At 41.5% G+C, this 13,658-nt stretch overlaps 1 protein-coding gene across 11 annotated transcripts in view; it reads right to left on the reverse strand.

The window, feature by feature from the left end:
- The window catches only part of LPP (LIM domain containing preferred translocation partner in lipoma), a 742,983-nt gene that overhangs the window by 343,463 nt on the left and 385,862 nt on the right, over positions 1 to 13,658 (reverse strand). The window lies entirely within an intron of this gene.

The raw sequence follows: 13,658 nt of genomic DNA on the forward strand, positions 1-13,658 counted from the left end.
AAGCTAACATGACTGGATCAACATTCATCCACTGAATAGACTGCTGAGATGGATCACAGTGGAGACTTAAAAAAATTAGTTATTTGGTGAGGTGATGAGAAATGGATAATAAAGCCAACATATGAAATATGACACACATAAAAAAGATAGTCTCCATCTATGCCCACTTTGGGAGGAAAACAACAACAACATTCTTTCATGTGTGCAATCATCTCTAAGCATACAAATGTGAGTGCTGTTCCCACATAAGAAAGTTAAATCTAGGGATATTCCAAATCACCTGGGAAATTCGAACATACTTATTAGGAAAAGCAATCAAAATATAAGCCCTTTTGTATTGTCCTGCTTTCATGCAAGGAAAGATTAAAAACAGTCACAACTGTATAATTTTCTAATTATTCCTTATCAAAGACATTGTATAGTTGACAAGTTGCAGGAAGATAAAATTAAATCTTGTTTATCGATTTCCCCATAATATGGTAATTCCTTCTAACTATACTAGGAACCATTCTTCTTCACACTAAGATCAAGCACTAGAAACTATTCCAAAATTTGTCTCTATGTTCCAAGCAACACAATCCAATTCCCCACTTGCATCCTCTCTCCATGGCCAGTACCCAGGACTCAGATAAATGGCATAGGCCACTTCTGTACAAATTGGAAAAGGTTGTGAGTAGAGTAACTTCCATTCATTTTCCAGCAGTGCGTGTTTATAAAAATAACCTTGAAGTATAGTAAAAGTCTCCTTTCAATCATCAAATATTGAATGCTTTCCATTACTTTAAAATAAAACACGTTTACTCTGTTCAGTTCTTTAAATTCCTTTACCACAGTAAGACATAACATTCATTTGACACATATTTAGAGACAAACACAAATCCTATCTGGGATTTTATTAAATTGCTAGAAATATTAGCCGTGAAGGAATGGAAGAAAGCCCCTTAAAAGTTATTAAAGCTCTAACAATATCTTACAACTGCTTTCTAATGGGCTTATTGCTGAGTTAATTCTACTAATCAGAAGTCTTTAAAGTGCAGGTGTGTATATTGCTATTTGTACCATTTAAAGCATATTGGCATTTTGAAGGGCTGTTCTGCTTGCAATATGCTCAGATGTGTATGTGTATGGAAAGAGTATGTTCTATTCATGAGGAACCCATGTTTAGTGCACTGGAATAAGCAATGCAGAAGGGTCGGGGTCCAATTTCTTATGCTATGATTTTAGTATGAGCTTCTACTCAACCTCAGTCGGTGTTAATCTTATCACCTGTGCAAAGGAAAATATAAAAGTTGTTCCTATATTCTTTAAAGAGTTATTAAATTGTGAACAGCACTCAAAATACAAACCTTCAGTAATGACCTTTATTAATTGTGCTACTATCAGAAGATTTCCATTTTATATGCTAATTTGACCAAGAAACTTGAATATTCCTTTTGATGCCTGGATTAGCCAAAATGAGTATTTTACAATCTCACTTTAAATTTGGTTAAAATGGAGACATCTTATTGCAGATGCAAAATTAAGGCCATGATATGATACTACCATCTGAGCAAGCCTAAGGGGTTTTTGTCTGCAATGGAAGACTATAAGTAATTGGATGGTCCATGCTGTCTTTCAGCTAATATCACACACAAAAGACCTACCCAACAGTTTTATAGACAGCCATTTTCAAACCAGAGGAAACTACGTATTACTGAAACATAAACCTTGTGTCCGAGGCAAGAGGCAGCAGGGAAGGGGAGGCACCTTTCCCTGAGTTATGGAACTCACTAAAAGAAAAATATCTGCGAAGCTCCAGCCTTAGAGAGTTGGGTCACTCTCACTTCCTAAACTCCACCCTCCTCCCTACCGCAATTGCTGTCCATGTCCACTAGGCAAGACTCCCCTCTTAACTGTATTCTTCATCTCACCTCCACTTATTGATGCATTACCTCCAGAACACATTCTGTCTTCCATCATATTTGCTTTAGCCATCTGGAATCTCTTTTTCTTACAGGAAATCACATCACTCCACCTTTATCTAGTCCACAAAAACCTATTTGGTTATCCCAGGGGATAGACTAGACCCCTATATCAACATCTTGACTGTTGCCATCACTAAAGAAAGAGGGTTATGATAGGTTCTCTTTGTTAAACAGTTATTTTTTTATTTATTTGAAAGGCAGAGAGACAGATGAAGAGTGGCCTTCTATCTAGTTGATCTTCCCCAAATGCCTCTAACACTTAGGGCTGAGCTAATTCAAAGCCGGGGGCCTGGAACTCTGTCCAGGTGTCTCATGTGAGTGGTAGGGATAGAACTCATAACCATCATCAACTGCCTTTCAGGGTGCCTATCAGTAGGAAACTGGACTGGAAGCAGAGTAGCTAGGACTTGAACCAGGAACTCACAGAATGTGGCACTCCCAAGTAATCACTTAAAAACTATAGCATAGCACCCAAGCACTTGCAGCATCTTCTACTGCTTTCGCAGGCCATAGGCAGAGAGCTGGATTGGAAGACGAGAAGCTGGGACTCGAACTGGCACTCAGATGGGATGCTGGCACTACAGGCAGTGGCTTTACCCACTATACTGCAGCACAGGCCCCAGTAACAGATTCTTAAGAAGGCCAAGAAACTCAGTGGAGACTCCTTAGATTTCAATCAAATCTTGGTACTACCTGACAACTTTTTCATGAATTTGTCTACTGTGTAACAAGAAGGATTCACCCAATTTTCTTGACTTCCCATGCTTCCATGCCTCCTTACCCACCCATAACTTCCCTCCCTACTTTTGAGAAGAGTGAAGTTATGTAGCACACAGTTTCTCTTCTGGTTGCTCTCTTCTCAATGAACAACCTCTGTTTCTAAAGAGGCACTCTTTCTTTCTCTGCATGAATAAAGGAAGCAATGACCTATTTTTGTGCTAAGCAAATCTTCTCAATCACATCCTTTATTCTAGTTCCTATTGCCTCCTCCAGAATTCGGTTCCCTCCTCGACTCCCTCTACACATTCCCTGGACTATTCCATGACTCCTACTTCCTGAGTACTTTCCCTTTGGCAAGTGTCACTTTTAGCTGGAGGCAGGGGTAGTGGCACTTAACTTTGGTCCTCCTCTCCTCTAAAGCTACCTTTCTTTAACAACAAACATCTTAAAAAGCTCAGAGACGAGAAAGAGAATTGAACTCAGACAGCATTCACTGCTGGTTACAGGAACATCACAAACTGAAGTCTTCAGAATGAGTTTTTTGAGTGTAGACTTGAATGTTGCATCCTCAAAATCCTCCATTTGGCTGAGTTAAAAACCAGAGTGTGATACAGGAATACATAAAATGCTGGGTCTCTGCTATACCCACAGTTCTGTTTAAGCGAAGAGCCACAAAATGTTGTTTGTTTATTTTAATAAATACAGTGCCACAGCTTTGTAGCAGGTAATTACGAATGCTGGCCACAACTAATTGGATCAGAGATTGAACTCAAACCAGACCAGATACCCATGAGCTGTGTTGGAGGAAGAATTCTTTCCCAATTTGTACTGGAGGAGAACCAGCTAAAATAACTGTTGTACTGCTTTGGGCATCTGAGTGCAAGAGAAAGAGCAGCTGTTCCTGAGGACCAAGGGGAGGAAAAGCAGGAGACACAAGCAGGATGAAGAAGCCATGAGGATGTGCAGTGTGCACAGGCTAATGAACACTGTGGCATCCAGAGAAGATGGCACAGAATCACTGAAAGGAAAACAGGCAGAAACTAACGGTCTCCAGTGGAGACCCTGTGGACGAGGTCACACACAGGGCTGATTTCTGTGGGACAAGATCAGCAAGAGTTGAGCCCTCAATGATATCCCAAGCCTCCACAAGGCTCGACTGTCTAGCTACTGATGCAGGTTTTTGGACTTCTTCCTTTTCCTTTGTGTATTTACCATGAATTCTCATTAACAACATCTAAGGTAACTTTAAGTCCATCTTGGCTTCTGGCGACCTGAAAAGACCTACCTAAAACAGACTCAAGAAACAATTTCTTTTTTCTAAAAAGACTTAAATCAGATTCTGGCTTATCCTGGTATACTATGGTTTGAAAACAATGATTGCGCCTATTAACAGAATGAAGAGCACAAAATAAGGTAGGATGATGAGGGAGAGGATTGTGTTACGTCTCTGCTAGCCAAGCACAATACACACAGTATCTGTGGTTTGGGAAACACCACTGAGGATGTTCTTCCACAATCTACAATGCCATAAAATTCTTCAGATTAACTCCATGCTTTTAGTTACTCACCCTTTCAAGTGTTTATCCCCTACGGATTACGTTCAGTGTGACCAGCTGGGAAAGGTGGAAGAATGCACAGAGTAGTTTGGCTTCTAAGGTGGACTTGGACTTGACTCCCTGGCCGTTCCTATCCCACGATCAATACAGAGAATTCAATCATATGTTTTTAAAGCATAATTATGCAAAACACTGGTTTTTTCACAAAGAATAAGCTAAAGGTATTTATAATGCATCGCTACATTTGCATTTTGAATTATGGTAGATATTTTTATTTCGTTAAGTACCTCATTCTATCTCAGTGAAGAGTGGTGGCTGTTTTAAGTAAACAAGACTGTTACAAGAGTACCCAACTCTTCTTCCACAGAGAGTGCCTGTATCCAAACCACAGAGCCACGGAAAATAACCTCCCCGGCATTTGCTCTCCTGGCCACAAATGTCTGTTTGGAGAAGTGTCTGGGTTGTTCTGAACAACACATCCCTAGGCAACCACGTGGGGGCCTGGGTCACTAATCAGAGCAAATATAAGGATTCTAACTTTGAGATGGTGATCCAAACTAACTTTGATAAATGACAGGAAAAAAAACAATTCCAATTCTATATTCATGGTACCCAAAGATCCACCCACATAGAAGCCCTTCTTAACATTGCTTCCCATGCAGAAGAGCTGAGGTTCACCAATGTGGAAGAGGTTAAATGATGGTGCACTCATACTATGGAGCACTAGCACTGTATAGATATTAACATTCTTTACTGACATGAAAAGATCCAGAACAGTAAACTGGATAAAACAAATAATAATGTTATGATACCACATTCATATGCAAGGGTCTTTTTAAGAAGAATTAAACGTTAAGTTTATTGGGACCAGTGTTGTGGCATAGTAGGTAAAGCTGTCACCTTCAACACCAGCATCCGTATGTCTAAGCATCTCCACTTCCTATCCAACTCTCTGCTAATGGCCTGAGAAAGCAGTAGAAGATAGCCCAAGTATTTGGGCCCCTCCCATCCACATGGGAGTCTCAGAAGATGGTACTGGCTACTGTTTAGGCCTGGTTCAGTGCTGGCCGTTGCAGTCATCTGGAGAGTGAACCAGTAGTTGGGAGATTCCTTTCTTTGTGTAACTTTCAAAATAAATAAATCTTTTTTTAAAAGAAGGTAAATTTATTTTGGCACAAAGTTTTTGAAACCTACCCATCGTTTTTTTCACAATATGAATTTCCCATGAACTTTGGAGAACTCCTCATAGATGCATGTATATGTAAATGCATATATAAATGTATTGGGAAAGGATCAGAAAGAAATGCAACTGACAACAGTGACTACTACTCTTTGGAAAAACAGAGGGCAGGGAGCAGAAGAAAGCAAGTACATGGTGAGGGGTGTCTCTTCCGTTTTCCTTACACATGTCACTGCTGGAATCTCTTGTGATAACTTACTTCCATACTCCATGCATATATATATACTTCAATAAAATTTGGGAACAGGATGCCTACAATTTGATCCAATGTACTGCACACATGATGGACGGTAGGGCGAGCACAGAGCAATTGTATCCGTTGAATTCAATAGGAGCAAATGTGTGGCCAAGCTCTACCCCTGGAGAAGGAGGATTTAGTAGAAGCCATTCAACCCTGTATGTAACACCGGGAGATAGTGTCAGGCCAGGCAAACACTCAGACTTGATGTGATACTGAACGTAAGGCCACTCTGCAAACCGCTGAGCACTACAATCTCAATGACTCTTATTATTACTGTTCATATTCTTTGACCTCCCAGATTTCTCTGGAGAGAAACTGCTAAGTTTGTCATAACAGATCATTTGTTTTCAATTCTTCTGTCTGAGCCACACTGTTTTATCTTCTGTCTCCTTTCACTGAGGTCTGAAATTAAAACAAACATCAAATGAGGCCGTAGGATTTTATTTTATCTGTCACATACTGCTGTCATTAAACACACTTGAAATGAGTGGGTTTAGTTCAAATAAAACTGCTTCTTCCCCAAATTCAACAAACACAGAGAGGGGAAAGAAGGAAGCACACACTTGAATCACATTCAGAGGCGCTGCACGTTACATTTCAAGGAGAAGCTCCGTCTGGCAGGCTGACACAGTAATAAGTTTTTTAATTGTCAGGTCAGGCAGACTACAGATCCAGGCTGTCAATTCTTTTGTTGCAGTTTTATTTTGTTATTGCTAGCTCATTAAAAGAAAAAAAATAGTCTGATTATTCTATAGAAGAAAGCTTTCTTCTTTCCTAGGACTGATGCAAGCCCCATGAGCATCTACCTCTGAGCACCAGCTATGTTGGACCTATGTGTTACAGAAATTCAAGAATGAATACTTCAAAAAAGACCTGGCCTGCAAAAAGCCACAAGCAACACGGGAGCTAAACTTAAATCCAAAGTCACACTTGTAGGGATGAAAGCTGCTGGCTACTGGACTTTCTCTTGATTTGTTGTTGTTGTTATTATCATTTTTTTAACGGAGAGGCAAAGAGAGAGAGAGAAATGTCCCCAGTCATTGAATCACTCTCCAAGTGTCTACAATAGACAGGGCTGGGCTAGGCTTCAGCTGGGAGACAGGAACTCAATCTAGGTCTCACACACGGTAGCTGGAACCCAATTACTTGCGCCATCATCTCTGCCTCCCAGCGTCTGCATTAGTGGAAGCTGGAATCAGGAACCACAACCAGGTACTGATCCCAGGCACTCTGATATGGAATATGGGCATCTTTTTTTTTTTTTTTTTTTGAATGTAGGCATCTAATTACTAAGCCAAACTCCCACTCTGCTGTGTCCCTACTGTCATTCGAGCTCCTTCTCAAGTATACAAATCTACTGAATCACGCATATTGATCTCTCTGTTGGCTGAAGGGAAAAAGAGCAACAGGCAGTCAGGAGATCATGAAAAGGTAAGTGTGTGTATGTACATGTGTGTGTTTGCATAAGCATGAATAGCACATCCTGTGGGAACATTCCAAACTCAGGCAACACTGCCTTCCTTCTCAGCCTTAATTGCTCACACATCCATGCATGATGGAGTGCCCAGGACTCGCCATTCTCATTACAACCTGCACTTTCCAACTGCCGTATCTTTACGGATAATTTTCCTCATCTGGAATGAAGTCCTTCTCCAAACTTATGTTTTACTTTAATTATACTTCACATAGTCAGTGCTTAATAAGTATCTCTGGAACAAAAGCCTACTTTCTAAGCAACAGGTATTTCCATGCAAAATGTAAAAACACAAAAGGGAGGAAGAAGAGGAGGATGTAATCCAAATAACTAGAAAATAAATCTTGCTGGAGAATTTACCAGAGCTGCAAAACACCTTAGAAAGGAACTATTTGGGGGCTGGTGTTGTGGGACAGAGCATTAAGCTGCTGTCTGGGATGCCATCATCCTATATGGGTGCCAGTTAGAGTACCAGTTGTTCACTTTCTATCCAGCTCCATGCTAATGGGTCTTGAAAGCAGATGATGGCCAAAGTAGTTGGGTTCCTGCCACCCATGTGTGAGACCTGCATGGAGTTCTTGGTTCTTGACTTTGGCCTGGCCCACACCCCATCATGGTGGCCATCTGGGGAGTAGGATAGCAGACAGAAGATCCCTCTCTATCTCTTCCTCTATTTAACTCAATCTTTCAAATAAATAAATATTTTAAAGGATCTGATTTGATGCCTTATAAAAGGTGAACTACAGGTTCAGAGAAGTGAAGTGATTTGCCAATGTCTAATAATTGGTGGAACAAGAGGGCTTGTAATCTGCTCTTCTTAGTCCAGTACTCTTTCTATACTATGTTGTTTCCTTACATTTTTGACTAATGTCAATGTTGTGTACTGACAAGCTCAGTGGATTAGTAAAACTTGGAATTCCAATTCAGAGATGGGAGGAAAGTCAAGGCTGCTTATTAAAACATAGTACTTTCATTTACGCTGAGTGCTGGCTAAGACAATACCTGAGATTATGTACGTTCAGGCATTGGATGAACCCCTCTTCCCAACCTCAATGAAAAACTGCATTGCCAAGCTCTTCAGAAGCCAATGTTTACTGTGAATTTCTGAACTGGAGTGCAAGTCCCTTTGGGCTTCACAAGGAATTTAAAGTTATAAATATATTGGCTTATTAGGGAAATGTAGACCCCCTCACCATGCCCAGGGCTTAAGAAAATGTCTGCAAGTCCCATTTTGTGTCCATGCAAAAAAGGACAGATTTGCTGAGGGATTAATGAGTGCATATATACTCTAACTTGAATTGGAAATCACAAAGACACTCAGGCCAGGACTTTGTTCTGTGAGCAGAATGCCACTTGTAATCTGGGCTATTTAGCACTTACAATAGGACTCCTGGACAAGTCACTTAATTTCTCACCCTGGTTCTGCATTTCTAAAACATGAATAAGAATTCCCATCTTCAGAGGTCTCTGTGAAACTTTAATACCAATGAATAAGCAAACAGACTGAGCTCTAAGACATTAGTTGGATGCACTGAACTATCATTATCAAGAAGGAAGATCAGCCCTCAAAGACCTTCTAGAGTATCCAGATGCAGAAATGCATCAGGGATAACAGTGTGAACACATTAATTTCCAAGTCCAGAAAGGAAGGAAACCTGGAAGAGAGATGGGTTTCAATACTTGAATATCCAGAAAACCAAAGAATAACTGATGGACTTGAACAATCTATGCAGCTTTGGAGAGACCTGAGGGATCGGACTGTCACTTATATATGCATAAGTAAGTGACTTGGCATGAGACAAAGCAAGAGTAAGTTCATCTGGAAGTCACAATTGGAACCCCTATTTGCAGGATCCCATGTCAGAACTGTTTCTCCAACACCACATTGTGTAGAGACTACAAAACAACAGAAACATGAGAAACAGACAAGGAAACTGACACCACTCACAGTGCTGCAAGGATTGCTTAGGTAGTGATTTGAGCATTCTTTAAACTGGAGAGAATGCACCTCCACTTTAAAGCGTGATGACCACAAACCACTTTTCCCTCCTGATGAATGCAATGGAAGATCCCTTAGTGGTAACACAGCCCAAGACAAATGAGTGAGGTGAAAGAGACAGTTCAGGGATCCGGAACATCTACAGAAGGTGGAGTGTACCAGCAGCCAGTAGGCTTCAGCCTCTCTGTTGGATGTCCACCATTCCTCCCGCTTCCCCAACATTCCAGCTGGCCCAAAAAGCAAATACAATTATTCCCTCTTATCAGTGAGGGATTGGTGAAGTGAAATATTTTCCAAGCACTCACAGCATTGGTAAGTGGCAAAACCAGAATCTTGGTCCCCATTACCAGGGCAAGAACAAGAGCTCTTTCCACTCTGCCTGATGGGTGGTCCTATTCCACGTTTAAGCCAGCAGGCAGAAGGTTCTGAGGTCCTGGAAGTAGGAGGTCAGGGAAGCTGCTTTGTGGACAGCTGGCAATCAACGAGGAAAGTGGTTTTGGGAACAGTGCTACATTCACATTTTCTGAAGTGAGTTTATGTAAGGTAAGTGTTTTTATTTTCTCTGATGAGGAACTGGAGGATTCTGGGTTCCTTTTTTCTAAGTAAACATATTTCTCTTTGTGGCACTGGTGTGGTAAAAGAATAATAAAATATGCATACTATAAATATAACTGGAGTGGATGAGGAGTCAAGAAAGACTTGGACAAAGGGGCTAATATGAGGCCTTACTTTTGAGCAAAACAGTTGATTCCGTGAACAGTGAAATGTACGAATGAAAAACAACACATTTTCAATGGTTTTCCTTTCTAGACACGATATAACACACTGCAGTTCCAGATTTCATATAGCTGGAACTCTTACTCTATCATCATCTTGCTCTCATAAAAATCAACTTGTATTACTGCTTTATTATAATGTTCTAAGTCTTTCTTGCTTGATGCATATTTCACATATCATTTTATACTCTAATGAGATCCTGAACAGGTTACATTACATATACATTTGATAGAATATTTAGGACTCAATTTTCACCATCATTGAACAGCTTTATGCAATTTATATATTCAAAAATGTGTGAATAATCAGGTACTGTGATCATGACAGTGAGCCAATTTAGAGCTGAAGGCTGGGCCATATGTCATAAGAAGGAATTACTCCTCAGTCCCAACCTAGAATCCCAGTATGGAGTGCTTGGCTGGAAGAGGCACTGACAGTTAACTATTTCAGCTCCCTTGTGGCACTTGTGGGTTACTGAGGCTCAGAGGCAGGAACAAGTTCAAGCTCATGGAGGGACAGAGGCAGAGCAGGCATGAAACACCAGATATCTTGTTTTCCTAACTGCCATAACACCTTCCTATTCCCCATTTGAGACAGAATGTCAAGATCCTCGTTTTATCAAAACTCATTTTTCCACTACAAATTCAGAACAAATGCATTGCTTCTCAGACAAAAACAGACACATGTCTTTCATGTCATTCATATGCATATTCTAGGGACTTCTTATGTAGACAGAAATATAGTCAAGCACAATTTGTGCAACCCATTGTCCTTTAGATTCCCCTGAGGAATCTGGGGTTTTACTCTGCTTTTACTTAGGGCAGCCAAGTGGGAGGTAAAAAAAAAAAATGGCAAGGTAACTAAAGTCTAGCAGAACTGGAAACTCAATTCACTTAATGTTGTAAAGGAATGCTGAGGGTTGGATGTTACACTTCCACTTATTTCCATTTGTTTAGCACACAGCTGCTGAGTGCTTACCCCCCATACTAAGCATCACTGGGTTAGATGCACGTGGAAACCCACAAACACACTGCCAAGAATTAACACGTTTCCAGTCTGGTCAAGGAGACGGAATACACATGCTGACCATAACTTAAATTTAGTATGGAAGGTGACAAGTGCCAGAAAAAAAATGTGCAAATCAACTCCAACGGAGTGGGGGCCGGATCCCAGATAAAGGAGAGAAGGTGAGAGTGGTGGATAGATAGTGACGAGTGACATCATAGGTAGATCACACTAAGTGGAAAGACCAACAGCTAGAGAACCATAGAGTCTATTGAGGATGTGGAAGAGAAAGGAGGGCATGAACTCAGCAAAACATAGTGCAGTGAGGTGGGAGGGAGGCACTGTATGAAGAAATGAGCTTTCAAATTTGTGCTTTTCGTAATAGACCAGTCTACCCAGAATTAAAGAGAACATTTAAGGAAAAAGTGCTCGTTTTTGTTGAACTAAGTAACTCATGACAGACAGTGAACTCTAATCATGGCTGGAGGTACTATTTTGTCTGAATGTGGGAATAAAAAAGAGTGCACAAACACACTCGCATGTTAAAGAGTTACTCACAGATAGAGGGAGATGGCTAGATAGACAGACAGACACATAGACAAAGCTCTCATCCACTGGTTCACTCCCCAAGTGCCTACAACAGCCAGGGCTGGGTCAAAGCCAGGAGCCAATAACCCAATCCAGGTCTCTCACTTGGTAGCAGGGCCCAACCATCTGAACTATCTCATCTATAGCCTCCCAGGGTCTGCATTAGCAGGAAGCTGACATCGGGAATGGAGCCACATATGGAACTCAGGTACTCTATGTGATGTGGGATGTGGGCATCTTAACCTCTGGCCAAACGTCCACTCTCTGCTTAAGAATGTGGGAGATTTTTAAATTTTTTATTTTTTTATTTTTTGACAGGCAGAGCGGACAGTGAGAGAGAGAGACGGAGAGAAAGGTCTTCCTTTGCCGTTGGTTCACCCCCCAAATGGCTGTCACAGCAGGCACGCTGTGCCAATCCGTAGCCAGAAGCCAGGTACTTCTCCTGGTCTCCCATGGGGTGCAGGGCCCAAGCACTTGGGCCATCTTCCACTGCACTCCTGGGCCACAGCAGAGAGCTGGCCTGGAAGAGGAGCAACCTGGACAGAATCCAGCGCCCCGACCGGGACTAGAACCCGGGGTGCCGGTGCCGCAGGCGGAGGATTAGCCTATTAAGCCATGGCGCCAGCTGTGTTGTGGGAGATCTTATACAAGACGGTTCACTTCTTTATATCCATTTGATGATTTATAACATGAAATGCTGAAACTCTTCTGTCCTCTGATTTTTTTTTTTTTTTTTGGAGGGGGAGGTTTATTCATTTATTTTTGAAAGTCAGAGTTACAGAGAGAAAGGAAGAGGGACAGGGAAAAGGGAGGGAGGAAGACGGAGGGAGGGACGGATAGAGGGAGAGAAACTTCCATCCACTGGTTCACTCTCCAGATGGCCACAACAGCAGCTCTGGGCCAGGCGGAAAGCCAGGAGCTTCATTTGGGTCTTCCCCATGGGTGCTGGGGCTCAAACACTTGGGCCATCTTCTGCTGCTTTTCCCAGGCCTTTTGCAGGGTTCTGGATCTGAAGTGGAGCAACTGGGACATGAACGGTGCCCATGTGGGTTGCCAGCATCACAGGCAGTGGCTTTACCTGCTCTGTCACAGCGCCGGCCCCTCTGATGTCTTCTCTAATGAGTAATTACAAGCACAGGAGAGAACACCAGAATAGTCACACACACATTATGAGGACTTAATCATATCTTGAATAAATTACGGCATTAGCTACAATGGGACTTGACTTCTACAACTGCTGGCTTCCTCAGGTTCTTATTTCTCACTCTTGCTCAGGGAAATGTGCAGCCAGCACACTGTGGCTGGGACACAGGTTACTGGGAGTGCTCCTAGGAGAACGAGGCCAAGTGGGAAGGAGGGTTACGGTGTCTTCTCTAGAAACTTCTTATCCTCCAGGAAGCCGACTGAGGAGCTGAAACGCTACTTTTATCACCTAGACTACAACTATGCGAGCAAGGCAAGAATCAGCTGTTCCCACTTAGGAATTGGCACAGGAATTGGAACAGATATTTGTTCATGATATCTCATTCTGTCCATGGACACAGCTCTTAAAATATACCCGACGCTGCTGGAGTTGTTGATTAATGCACTTCTCTTAGCTTCATGTTTGATTTACATTTGTAAAACTGCTTTTCAAGAATCCAATAAATACAGTTTTGCTATATTTCAGAATGGTAAATAGCTACCTTTATTCATATATCTCAAAGAAAAGGAAGCACATATCAAATTTTTTTTCCTAATTCATAAATACATATCTGAAGCTGTTTAAGTCATTATTTGAGCTCCAGAAACTACAAATGGGAAGAGCTTATTTAAAGTTCTAGTGAAAAGGAGGGCAGTCCCCCCCAAAATTTCCCCACATATTGCAAGACAATTAACCCCAAAGGTCAACTGTTCTGGACAATAGCTCAGGACCCTTTGCAAAGGTGAGAAATCACAGGGATTTGTACTTGTGAAATAATCTTCAGAGGAAGGGACACGGAGATTAAAGATCCTGCAGTGTTATTTTAAGAAATCAAAATTCATTTGTAGGAAATTCCAGTAATTAAGATTCTATCCCATCGTAAATACGTTAAATACTAGAATGACTTTGTA

The sequence above is a fragment of the Lepus europaeus genome, chromosome 2 (assembly GCF_033115175.1).
Source record: "Lepus europaeus isolate LE1 chromosome 2, mLepTim1.pri, whole genome shotgun sequence".
NCBI classification, from domain to species: Eukaryota; Metazoa; Chordata; class Mammalia; order Lagomorpha; family Leporidae; genus Lepus; species Lepus europaeus.